Source organism: Hippocampus bargibanti, unplaced genomic scaffold (assembly GCF_051943395.1).
Source record: "Hippocampus bargibanti isolate YZ-2025 unplaced genomic scaffold, ASM5194339v1 Contig00137, whole genome shotgun sequence".
Classification (NCBI taxonomy): Eukaryota; Metazoa; Chordata; class Actinopteri; order Syngnathiformes; family Syngnathidae; genus Hippocampus; species Hippocampus bargibanti.
The window spans coordinates 79,385-92,336 of record NW_028296972.1 but is presented as its reverse complement, the minus strand read 5'-3'; the positions used below and the strand labels follow the sequence as shown (position 1 = coordinate 92,336).

Below are 12,952 nucleotides of genomic sequence, written 5' to 3'. Positions count from 1 at the left end.
TTCTCCATTCCATTTTTTTCATGGCCAGATTGTCCATTATGGGTTAAACTGGTGAGCCCAAAGCACAACTATGAATTTGTTTGAATTTTTTTTTCCCCGGAATTTAAAAATAACGTAAAAGGCAGGCAAGTAATCACGTAATAAAGTAATTCAGTGTAGCCTCAGGGTATAGTCCCTCTGCTCTCCCCCAACCTGAGAGAAGTGACCTATCATAGCAGAAGTCTGGCACCCCACCTCTAGACGTTAGGGATATACATATGGGGCCGAAACTACTAGCAAATTTTAGTTCGCTGACGAAGCCTCTTCGATGAGAAAGGAAACGTCAGACACCTTCAAAGAAGTACAGGTGACGGCTGAAGAAACCTTTTCATCAATGGACCACTCCTGTATGACTGAGAGCTGACAGAGACGTACAAGCAGGTTGGACTGAGGATCCCCCACCCCCCTTTTTTTTCTCCTACTTTCAGGCGCTGCTTTCGGGGTTGTTTATTAAAAAAAGAGAGAAAACCGGTGTGGGTACGCAACGAATATTGAGATGTGCTTAGACATGCTGTTCTGTTTTGCCATACAATGTTCTGCCCGTTACAGAGCATAGAGTAAGATCAGTTAAGATGGCCGATCAAGTTATTGTTTTCGAATGGATTGTTTAAAATATGAGCACTGTTTGTTTTTCCGATGCAATCCTTTGGCACAGTCTTAGACATGAGCAGACCTTTCAACCACGAGGCAGAATAATCCTAAAGGTCTGTTGAATCGTTGGTGGTCTACCCAATGATTTCTAGTCGCCCTCGTTCCCTCAGATCTTCTTCCTCCCTCCACCTCTGTGTGTCCCTCACTCCCCCCCGTCTCAGCAGCAAGATGGGTGACAGACCCCCCTCAGCTGCCGCTCTGCCCCCAATTTTTGGAAGTCACATTCCTCAGAACTTTCATAACATCGATTCTCTTACCACCTTCAAGTCCCATCTCAAAACCCAGCTATTTAAAATAGCATTTTCTGTGTGTAGCTCTCTCTCCTGTTTCTATTTATAATTGTATTTTTTTTATTGCAATCTATTTGTGATTGTATTTTATTTATTATAGTACCTCTGCTTGTCGTGACTGTAAATGTGTCCTTTAGAGCTTTGAAAGGCGCTTAAAATTTTATGTATAACTATGTATATTATGTGGTGAAATGGTTGATCACGAGATCAGTGTCGCTGTGTGATTACGTCAGCAGAGGGCGTCAAGGACCAGACGGAGAGTAATCATAATAATACAATTTAATTTCTAAGCGCCTTTCAAAACTCTCAAGGCCACTTTACAGTCAGGGGATAAGAATGTTTTTTTTTGTGCGAGTGAACAGAGGCAAACCATTTGCGCCAGCGTTCACTCTGCCCGGAAATGGATGGACGAAACGGATTTGCATTGGAAGTCAAAGAAAAGTTACCCACATTAACGCATCAGCTGGACTCACATGCGCCTTATTTGACAACACGACACAAATAACACCTTCATCGATTCAAGCCTGTATTTGGAAAACCAAATAACCATCATCAGACAAGAACGAACACCATGAGCAAAGAAAGACGCTCTCCCTGCAACACTATAAAGAGGGATTTTTCTGGCACATTCCCTCACTTACGTTCATACTACCCTGAGAACGCCCGATCTTGTCCGATCTTGGAAGCTAAGCAGGGTCGGGCCTGGTTAGTACTTGGATGGGAGACCGCCTGGGAATACCAGGTGCTGTAAGCTTTTTTTTTTTTTTTGCAGCCACCCCAAACACTGTGGGCCGAGAAATGGTCTCTCCCGTTCGCGATCCGATTTCACTTTTCATTTCACGATCACCCCCGACGCGATTTTAAACGGCTTCCCACACGTTGATTTTACTCTTGAGTCGCTGCGTGTAACGATATGGCTTTCCGGCAGAGGGAGCTGTCCGCATGGGGGACCGTCATGACAGTACTCGTACGCGAAGCAGAACTGGGCTTCTGCGTGCTGGACAGCTTCTTTTACTCCCCCTTTCAAACCATCTATTTTTCCTTTTCGCTACAATTTTAACCTCATTGTCGTCAAATGTAGCGGTAGCTAGCTTTAAGGTGTGCATAAGTACTGCAGATTGAGGCCCACTAGTATTATCCCAGCGGTGTTGATAAAGTATTTTTTTTTGAGAATTTGTTTAGTCCTCCCCCATGTTTTTGCTCTTTATAATTTTCATTTTTCCAATGTATTGAATAAACTACATTACTTTGTTTTTCATTTGACAGCCTATCTTTTGGATGTACTCATTTTTGCCTTCAGGTGTGTTATCGTTTTGAAATAAGTAGGAATTTTGTGTTGCCCAAAGGACTCTGTTGTTTTTCAGAAAGCCCTGCAATGTAAGGAATAATGCTACTCCTCCTTCCTTTTTAGTATCTTCAGAATTTTGGTTTTCATTCCCCTATCCTAGGGGGGCCCGTAGTCGAGTGGTTAGCACACCTACTTCACAGTGCAGAGTAGTCGCGGTTCGCGTCACCGGTTCCGGCCTCCCTGTGTGGGCGTTTGCATGTTCTCACCCGGACCCGCGTGGGTTTTCTCCGGGTCCTCTGGTTTCCTCCCACACTCCAAAAACATGCATGGCAGGCAGATTGACCACTCCAAATTGTCCCTAGGTGTGAGTGTGAGAGTGACTGTTGGTATGTCTTGTGTGTGCCCTGCGATTGGCTGGCAACCAATTCAGGGTGTCCCCCGCCTCGTGCCCGAAGACAGCTGAGATAGGCTCCAGCACCCTCCGTGACCTCTAATGAGGAATAAGCGGTACGGGAGATGAGATGAGATTCCCTATCCTTTTCTTTTGACATTTGTTAAATGACCACTGAGGGCAACCACAGTTTGTGAGTGCTCTCCTTGACATGTTTTCACTCCTTTTCGCTAATTTCGACGTCTGGTTGGTATTAGCCCTATGCTGGAGGGTTCTGATAACTCATAGTTTGTGTTGTCGAGGGTGGTTTGATTCAAAAAGTAAGTATATGGTCAAGTGTGTGTGGCCTTCCTAAAGATTTCTGCTTTTAGCGCTCTGTCCTCTTTAAATATTACTTTACACTCCAAAAAAGGCTAGTTGGGTGTCTTTAATGTCCTCGCTCGAGTATATTTAATATTGATGTCTACCGAGTGCAGGTGATTTGTGAAGGATTGAATTTCTTCTTCATTTTAATTATGACGAAAGTGCCCTCCACATATCTAAACCAGTGCCTCGGTTTTGTACCCGGGAAGGATGTGAAAGCCTGTGTCTTCTCTTTCTTCTCCATTTTTTTTCATGGCCAGATTGTCCATTATGGGTTAAACTGGTGAGCCCAAAGCACAACTATGAATTTGTTTGAAATTTTTTTCCCCGAATTTAAAATACGTAAAATTTCAGGCAAGTAATCACGTAATAAAGTAATCAGTGTAGCCTCAGGGTATAGTCCCTCTGCTCTCCCCAACCTGAGAGAAGTGACCTATCATAGCAGAAGTCTGGCACCGCCACCTCTAGACGTTAGGGAAATACATATGGGGCCGAAACTACTAGCAAATTTTAGTTCGCTGACGAAGCCTCTTCGATGAGAAACGAAACGTCAGACACCTTCAAAGAACTACAGGTGACGGCTGAAGAAAACCTTTTCATCAATGGAGGCACTCCTGTATGACTGAGAGCTGACAGAGACGTACAAGCAGGTTGGACTGAGGATCCCCCACCCCCTCTTTTTTTCTACTACTTTCAGGCCTTGCTTTCGGGGTTGTTTAAAAAAAAGAGAGAACTGGTGTGGGTACGCAACGAATATTGAGATGTGCTAAGACATGCTGTTCTGTTTTGCCATACAATGTTCAGCCCGTTACAGAGCTAAAGAGTAAGATCAGTTAAGATGGCCCGATCAAGTTATTGTTTTCGAATGGATTGTTTAAATTATGAGCACTGTTTTTTTTTTTCCGATGCGATCCTTTGGCACAGTCTTAGACATGAGCAGACCTTTCAACCACGAGGCAGAACAATCCTAAAGGTCTGTTGAATCGTTGGTGGTCTACCCAATGATTTCTAGTCGCCCTCGTTCCCTCAGATCTTCTTCCTCCCTCCACCTCTGTGTGTCCCTCACTCCCCCGTCTCAGCAAGATGGGTGACAGACCCCTCAGCTGCTCTTGCCCCCAATTTTTGGGAAGTCACTTCCTCCGAACTTTCATAACATCGATTCTCTTACCACCTTCAAGTCCCATCTCAAACCCCAGCTATTTAAAATAGCATTTTCTGTGTGTAGCTCTCTCTCCCTGTTTCTATTTATAATTGTATTTTATTTATTGCAATCTATTTGTGATTGTATTTTATTTATTATAGTACCTCTGCTTGTCCGTGACTGTAAAGTGTCCTTTAGAGCTTTGAAAGGCGCTTAAAATGTTATGTATAACTATGAATATTATGTGGTGAAATGGTTGATCACGAGATCAGTGTCGCTGTGTGATTACGTCAGCAGAGGGCGTCAAGGACCAGACGGAGAGTAATCATAATAATACATTTAATTTCTAAGCGCCTTTCAAAACTCTCAAGGCCACTTTACAGTCAGGGGATAAGAATATTTTTTGTGCGAGTGAACAGAGGCAACCATTTGCGCCAGCGTTCACTCTGCCCGGAATGGATGGACGAAACGGATTGCATTGGAAGTCAAAGAAAAGTTTACCCACGTTAACGCAATCAGCTGGACTCACATGCGCCTTATTTGACAACACGACACAAATAACACCTTCATCGATTCAAGCCTGTATTTGGAAAACCAAATAACCATCATACGACAAGAACGAACACCATAAACAAAGACGCTCTCTCCTGCAACACTATAAAGAGGGATTTTCTGGCACATTCCTCGCTTACGGCCATACTACCCTGAGAACGCCCGATCTCGTCCGATCTCGGAAGCTAAGCAGGGTCGGGCCTGGTTAGTACTTGGATGGGAGACCGCCTGGGAATACCAGGTGCTGTAAGCTTTTTTTTTTTTTTTTGCAGTCACCCCAAACACTGTGGGCCGAGAAATGGTCTCTCCCGTTCGCGATCCGATTTCACTTTTCATTTCACGATCACCCCCGACGCGATTTTAAACGGCTTCCCACACGTTGATTTTACTGTTGAGTCGCTGCGTGTAACGATATGGCTTTCCGGCAGAGGGAGCTGTCCGCATGGGGGACCGTCATGACAGTACTCGTACGCGAAGCAGAACTGGGCTTCTGCGTGCTGGACAGCTTCTTTTACTCCCCTTTCAAACCATCTATTTTCCTTTCGCTACAATTTTAACCTCATTGTCGTCAAATGAGCGGTAGCTAGCTTTAAGGTGCATATGTACTGCAGATTGAGGCCCACTAGTATTATCCCAGCGGTGTTGATAAAGTATTTTTTTTTTGAGAATTTGTTTAGTCTCCCTCATGTTTTTGCTCTTATAATTTTCATTTTTCCAATGTATTGAATAAACTACATTACTTTGTTTTTCATTTGACAGCCTATCTTTTGGATGTACTCATTTTTGCCTTCAGGCGTTTATCGGTTTGAAATAAGTAGGAATTTTGTGTTGCCAAAGGACTCTGTAGTTTTTCTCAGAAAGCCCTGCAATGTAAGGTAATGCTACTCCTCTCCTTTTTAGTATCTTCAGAATTTGGGTTTCATTCCCTATCCTTTTTCTTTTGACATTTGTTAAATGACCACTGAGGGCAACCACAGTTTGTGAGTGCTCTCCTGACATGTTTTCACTCCTTTTCGCTAATTTCGACGCTGGTTGGTATTAGCCCTATGCTGGAGGGTTCTGATAACTCATAGTTTGTGTTGTCGAGGGTGGTTTGATTCAAAAAGTAAGTATTGGTCAGTGTGTGTGGCCTTCCTAAAGATTTCTGCTTTTAGCGCTCTGTCCTCTTTTATAATTACTTTACACTCCAAAAAGGCTAGTTGGGTGTCTTTAATGTCCTCGCGAGTATATTTAATATTGATGTCTACCGAGTGCAGGTGATTTGTGAAGGATTGAATTTCTTCTTTTTAATTATGACGAAAGTGCCCTCCACATATCTAAACCAGTGCCTCGGTTTTGTACCCGGGAAGGATGTGAGAGCCTGTTTCTCCATTTTTTTTCATGGCCAGATTGTCCATTATGGGTTAAACTGGTGAGCCCAAAGCACAACTATGAATTTGTTTGAATTTTTTTTCCCCGGAATTTAAAATACGTAAAATTCAGGCAAGTAATCACGTAATAAAGTAATCAGTGTAGCTCAGGGTATAGTCCTCTGCTCTCCCCAACCTGAGAGATGTGACCTATCATAGCAGAAGTCTGGCACCGCCACCTCTAGACGTTAGGGATATACATATGGGGCCGAAACTACTAGCAAATTTTAGTTCGCTGATGAAGCCTCTTCGATGAGAAACGAAACGTCCGACACCTTCAAAGAACTACAGGTGACGGCTGAAGAAACCTTTTCATCAATGGACCACTCCTGTATGACTGAGAGCTGACAGAGACGTACAAGCAGGTTGGACTGAGGATCCCCCACCCCCTTTTTTTTCTAGTACTTTCAGGCGCTGCTTTCGGGTTTGTTTAAAAAAAAGAGAGAACTGGTGTGGGTACGCAACGAATATTGAGATGTGCTTAGACATGCTGTTCTGTTTTGCCATACAATGTTCAGCCCGTTACAGAGCATAGAGTAAGATCAGTTAAGATGGCCGATCAAGTTATTGTTTTCGAATGGATTGTTTAAAATATGAGCACTGTTTGTTTTTCCGATGCGATCCTTTGGCACAGTCTTAGACATGAGCAGACCTTTCAACCACGAGGCAGAACAATCCTAAAGGTCTGTTGAATCGTTGGTGGTCTACCCAATGATTTCTAGTCGCCCTTGTTCCCTCAGATCTTCTTCCTCCCTCCACCTCTGTGTGTCCCTCACTCCCCCATCCCCGTCTCAGCAAGATGGGTGACAGACCCCTCAGCTGCTCTGCCCCCAATTTTTGGAAGTCACTTCCTCAGAACTTTCATAACATCGATTCTCTTACCACCTTCAAGTCCCATCTTAAACCCCAGCTATTTAAAATAGCATTTTCTGTGTGTAGCTCTCTCTCCTGTTTCTATTTATAATTGTATTTTATTTATTGCAATCTATTTGTGATTGTATTTTATTTATTATAGTACCTCTGCTTGTCCGTGACTGTAAAGTGTCCTTTAGAGCTTTGAAAGGCGCTTAAAATGTTATGTATAACTATGAATATTATGTGGTGAAATGGTTGATCACGAGATCAGTGTCGCTGTGTGATTACGTCAGCAGAGGGCGTCAAGGACCAGACGGAGACTAATCATAATAATACATTTAATTTCTAAACGCCTTTCAAAACTCTCAAGGCCACTTTACAGTCAGGGGATAAGAATGTTTTTTTTGTGCGAGTGAACAGAGGAAACCATTTGCGCCAGCGTTCACTCTGCCCGGAATGAATGGACGAAACGGATTGCATTGGAAGTCAAAGAAAAGTTACCCACGTTAACGCATCAGCTGGACTCACATGCGCCTTATTTGACAACACGACACAAATAACACCTTCATCGATTCAAGCCTGTATTTGGAAAACCAAATAACCATCATCCGACAAGAGCGAACACCATAAACAAAGACGCTCTCCCTGCAACACTATAAAGAGGGATTTTCTGGCACATTCCCTCGCTTACGGCCATACTACCCTGAGAACGCCCGATCTCGTCCGATCTCGGAAGCTAAGCAGGGTCGGGCCTGGTTAGTACTTGGATGGGAGACCGCCTGGGAATACCAGGTGCTGTAAGCTTTTTTTTTTTTTTTTGTGCAGCCACCCCAAACACTGTGGGCCGAGAAATGGTCTCTCCCCGTTCGCGATCCGATTTCACTTTTCATTTCACGATCACCCCCGACGCGATTTTAAACCGCTTCCCACACGTTGATTTTACTGTTGAGTCGCTGCGTGTAACGATATGGCTTTCCGGCAGAGGGAGCTGTCCGCATGGGGGACCGTCATGACAGTACTCGTACGCGAAGCAGAACTGGGCTTCTGCGTGCTGGACAGCTTCTTTTACTCCCCTTTCAAACCATCTATTTTCCTTTCGCTACAATTTTTAACCTCATTGTCGTCAAATGAGCGGTAGCTAGCCTTAAGGTGCATATGTACTGCAGATTGAGGCCCACTAGTATTATCCCAGCGGTGTTGATAAAGTTTTTTTTTTTTGAGAATTTGTTTAGTCTCCCCCATGTTTTGCTCTTTATAATTTTCATTTTTCCAATGTATTGAATAAACTACATTACTTTGTTTTTCATTTGACAGCCTATCTTTTGGATGTACTCATTTTTGCCTTCAAGTGTTTATCGGTTTGAAATAAGTAGGAATTTTGTGTTGCCAAAGGACTCTGTAGTTTTTCAGAAAGCCCTGCAATGTAAGGTAATGCTACTCCTCTCCTTTTTAGTATCTTCAGAATTTTGGGTTTCATTCCCTATCCTAGGGCGGCCCGGTAGTCGAGTGGTTAGCACACCGGCTTCACAGTGCAGAGGTCGCCGGTTCGCGTCCCGGTCCGGCCTCCCTGTGTGGCGTTTGCATGTTCTCCCCGGACCCGCGTGGGTTTTCTCCGGGTCCTCTGGTTTCCTCCCACACTCCAAAAACATGCATGGCAGGCAGATTGACCACTCCAAATTGTCCCTAGGTGTGAGTGTGAGAGTGACTGTTGTATGTCTTTGTGTGCCCTGCGATTGGCTGGCAACCAATTCAGGGTGTCCCCCGCCTCGTGCCCGAAGACAGCTGAGATAGGCTCCAGCACCCTCCGTGACCCTAATGAGGAATAAGCGGTACGGGAGATGAGATGAGATTCCCTATCCTTTTCTTTTGACATTTGTTAAATGACCACTGAGGGCAACCACAGTTTGTGAGTGCTCTCCTGACATGTTTTCACTCCTTTTCGCTAATTTCGACGCTGGTTGGTATTAGCCCTATGCTGGAGGGTTCTGATAACTCATAGTTTGTGTTGTCGAGGGTGGTTTGATTCAAAAAGTAAGTATTGGTCAGTGTGTGTGGCCTTCCTAAAGATTTCTGCTTTTAGTGCTCTGTCCTCTTTTATAATTACTTTACACTCCAAAAAGGCTAGTTGGGTCTCTTTAATGTCCTCGCGAGTATATTTAATATTGATGTCTACCGAGTGCAGGTGATTTCTGAAGGATTGAATTTCTTCTTTTTTAATTATGACGAAAGTGCCCTCCACATATCTAAACCAGTGCCTCGGTTTTGTACCCGGGAAGGATGTGAGAGCCTGTTTCTCTCTCTTTCTCATTTTTTTTCATGGCCAGATTGTCCATTATGGTTTAAACTGGTGAGCCCAAAGCACAACTATGAATTTGTTTGAATTTTTTTTCCCCCCGGAATTTAAAATACGTAAAATTCAGGCAAGTAATCACGAAATAAAGTAATCAGTGTAGGCTCAGGGTATAGTCCTCTGCTCTCCCCAACCTGAGAGAAGGAAGTGTGACCTATCATAGCAGAAGTCTGGCACCGCCACCTCTAGACGTTAGGGATATACATATGGGGCCGAAACTACTAGCAAATGTTAGTTCGCTGATGAAGCCTCTTCGATGAGAAACGAAACGTCCGACACCTTCAAAGAACTACAGGTGACGGCTGAAGAAACCTTTTCATCAATGGAGCACTCCTGTATGACTGAGAGCTGACAGAGACGTACAAGCAGGTTGGACTGAGGATCCCCCACCCCCTTTTTTTCTCCTACTTTCAGGCGCTGCTTTCGGGGTTGTTTTAAAAAAGAGAGAACCGGGGTGGGTACGCAACGAATATTGAGATGTGCTTAGACATGCTGTTCTGTTTTGCCATACAATGTTCTGCCCGTTACAGAGCATAGAGTAAGATCAGTTAAGATGGCCGATCAAGTTATTGTTTTCGAGATGGATTGTTTAAAATTATGAGCACTGTTTGTTTTTCCCGATGCAATCCTTTGGCACAGTCTTAGACATGAGCAGACCTTTCAACCACGAGGCAGAATAATCCTAAAGGTCTGTTGAATCGTTGGTGGGTCTACCCAATGATTTTCTAGTCGCCCTCGTTCCCTCAGATCTTCTTCCTCCCTCCACCTCTGTGTGTCCCTCACTCCCCCCGTCTCAGCAAGATGGGTGACAGACCCCTCAGCTGCTCTGCCCCCAATTTTTGGAAGTCACTTCCTCAGAACTTTCATAACATCGATTCTCTTTACCACCTTCAAGTCCCATCTCAAAACCCGCTATTTTTAAATAGCATTTTCTGTGTGTAGCTCTCTCTCCTGTTTCTCTATTTATAATTGTATTTTATTTATTGCAATCTATTTGTGATTGTATTTTATTTATTATAGTACCTCTGCTTGTCCGTGACTGTAAAGTGTCCTTTAGAGCTTTGAAAGGCGCTTAAAATGTTATGTAAAACTATGAAGAATATATGTTTGAAAATGGTTGATCACGAGATCAGTGTCGCTGTGTGATTACGTCAGCAGAGGGCGTCAAGGACCAGACGGTGAGTAATCATAATAATACATTTAATTTCTAAGCGCCTTTCAAAACTCTCAAGGCCACTTTAACAGTCAGGGGATAAGAATGTTTTTTTGTGCGAGTGAACAGAGGCAACCATTTGCGCCAGCGTTCACTCTGCCCGGAATGGATGGACGAAACGGATTGCATTGGAAGTCAAAAGAAAAGTTACCCACGTTAACGCATCAGCACTGGACTCACATGCGCCTATATTTGACAACACGACACAAATAACACCTTCATCGATTCAAGCCTGTATTTGGAAAACCACATAACCATCATACGACAAGAACGAACACCATAAAAACAAGACGCTCTCCCTGCAACACTATAAAGAGGGTTTTTCTGGCACATTCCCTCGCTTACGGCCATACTACCCTGAGAACGCCCGATCTCGTCCGATCTCGGAAGCTAAGCAGGGTCGGGCCTGGTTAGTACTTGGATGGAGAGACCGCCTGGGAATACCAGGTGCTGTAAGCTTTTTTTTTTTTTTTGTGCAGCCACCCCAAACACTGTGGGCCGAGGAAATGGTCTCTCCCGTTCGCGATCCGATTTCACATTTTCATTTCACGATCACCCCCGACGCGATTTTAAACGGCTTCCCACACGTTGATTTTACTGTTGAGTCGCTGCGTGTAACGATATGGCTTTCCGGAAGAGGGAGCTGTCCGCATGGGGGACCGTCATGACAGTACTCGTACGCGAAGCAGAACTGGGCTTCTGCGTGCTGGACAGCCTTCTTTTACTCCCCTTTCAAACCATCTATTTTCCTTTCGCTACAATTTTTAACCTCATTGTCGTCAAATGAGCGGTAGCTAGCTTTAAGGTGGCATATGTACTGCAGATTGAGGCCTACTAGTATTTATCCCAGCGGTGTTGATAAAGTATTTTTTTTTTAAGAATTTGTTTAGTCCTCCTCCCCATGTTTTGCTCTTTATAATTTTCATTTTTCCAATGTATTGAATAAACTACATTACTTTGTTTTTCATTTGACAGCCTATCTTTTGGATGTACTCATTTTTGCCTTCAGGTGTTTTATCGGTTTTGAAATAAGTAGGAATTTTGTGTTGCCAAAGGACTCTGTAGTTTTTCAGAAAGCCCTGCAATGTAAGGTAATGCTACTCCTCTCCTTTTTAGTATCTTCAGAATTTTGGGTTTCATTCCCTATCCTAGGGCGGCCCGGTAGTCGAGTGGTTAGCACACCCGCTTTCACAGTGCAGAGGTCGCCGGTTCGCGTCCCGGTCCGGCCCTCCCTGTGTGGAGTTTGCATTGTTCTCTCCCCGGACCCGCGTGGGTTTTCTCTGGGTCCTCTGGTTTCCTCCCACACTCCCAAAAACATGCATGGCAGTCAGATTGACCACTCCCAATTGTCCCTAGGTTTGAGTGTGAGAGTGACTGTTGTATGTCTTTGTGTGCCCTGCGATTGGCTGGCAACCAATTCAGGGTGTCCCCCGCCTCGTGCCCGAAGACAGCTGAGATAGGCTCCAGCACCCCCGTCCCCGTCCCTAATGAGGAATAAGCGGTACGGGAGATGAGATGAGATTCCCTATCCTTTTCTTTTGACATTTGTTAAATGACCACAGAGGGCAACCACAGTTTGTGAGTGCTCTCCTGACATGTTTTCACTCCTTTTCGCTAATTTCGACGCTGGTTGGTATTAGCCCTATGCTGGAGGGTTCTGATAACTCATAGTTTGTGTTGTCGAGGGTGGTTTGATTCAAAAAGTAAGTTATTGGTCAGTGTGTGTGGCCTTCCTAAAGATTTCTGCTTTTAGCGCTCTGTGTCCTCTTTTATAATTTCCGGGTCGAAATGTACGCTGGCGCGCTTTTGCGACTGCCGCTGTTCGCCGCGCAAACATTTGGCTTCTTTTTGTTTTTTTTTTACGATCCCTGTACCACTGGAAATACTCGAACAGTCACCAGAGGAACTTATGGTGGAACTCCAATCTGCTTTTGGCAGTATCGGATCGTCTCGTGATTCCGGTCGTTTTATCCGGAACGCGCGAACGAGAACACGGACGATCTCCACCCACCTGTACCCGCTGTTGAGGGCTAACCTGGGCGCTGCCTGTCTCTGGACGTTGCTGGGTGCTATCATGTCGCTCCCCCAACGACCCTTTGGAACGGCTGCAATATTCGGCGTCCAGAGCTGCTTGAACTCCGCTCCGGTCCCGGTGGACGAGCGTGCCACAGGCGATTTTCCGATTCCCGGGAAATCGCTCGCCGCCCTTCCCGGAGGTCTATATCATCGCGCGGATCACACGTCGAGACTTTCACCTCGACGACTCCAAGGATATCACCTCCCTGTGGTCATCTTTCTCCGCTCGCAGGCCACGCAGAGGTTACAGCCGCTCCGTCAAACACCGAGTGTGTTGGCCGGCCTGGCTAGGTCGGCCAATACCCTCCAAAATGACACCACCAGCGTCACTTTC

At 44.8% G+C, this 12,952-nt stretch overlaps 3 non-coding genes and 1 pseudogene across 3 annotated transcripts; all 4 read left to right on the top strand.

Moving 5' to 3' along the window:
• Positions 1-1,615: 1,615 nt before the first annotated feature.
• On the top strand, positions 1,616-1,734 carry LOC148881403 (5S ribosomal RNA; annotated as a pseudogene).
• A 3,115-nt stretch (positions 1,735-4,849) lies between these two features.
• Positions 4,850-4,968, top strand: LOC148881402 (5S ribosomal RNA). Its single transcript, XR_016113870.1, has one exon. It is a non-coding gene; the product is annotated as a 5S ribosomal RNA (ribosomal RNA).
• Positions 4,969-7,664: 2,696 nt separating this feature from the next.
• Positions 7,665-7,783, top strand: LOC148881401 (5S ribosomal RNA). The gene has a single exon (XR_016113869.1). It is a non-coding gene; the product is annotated as a 5S ribosomal RNA (ribosomal RNA).
• A 3,098-nt stretch (positions 7,784-10,881) lies between these two features.
• On the top strand, positions 10,882-11,001 carry LOC148881400 (5S ribosomal RNA). Its single transcript, XR_016113877.1, has one exon. It is a non-coding gene; the product is annotated as a 5S ribosomal RNA (ribosomal RNA).
• Positions 11,002-12,952: the final 1,951 nt, after the last annotated feature.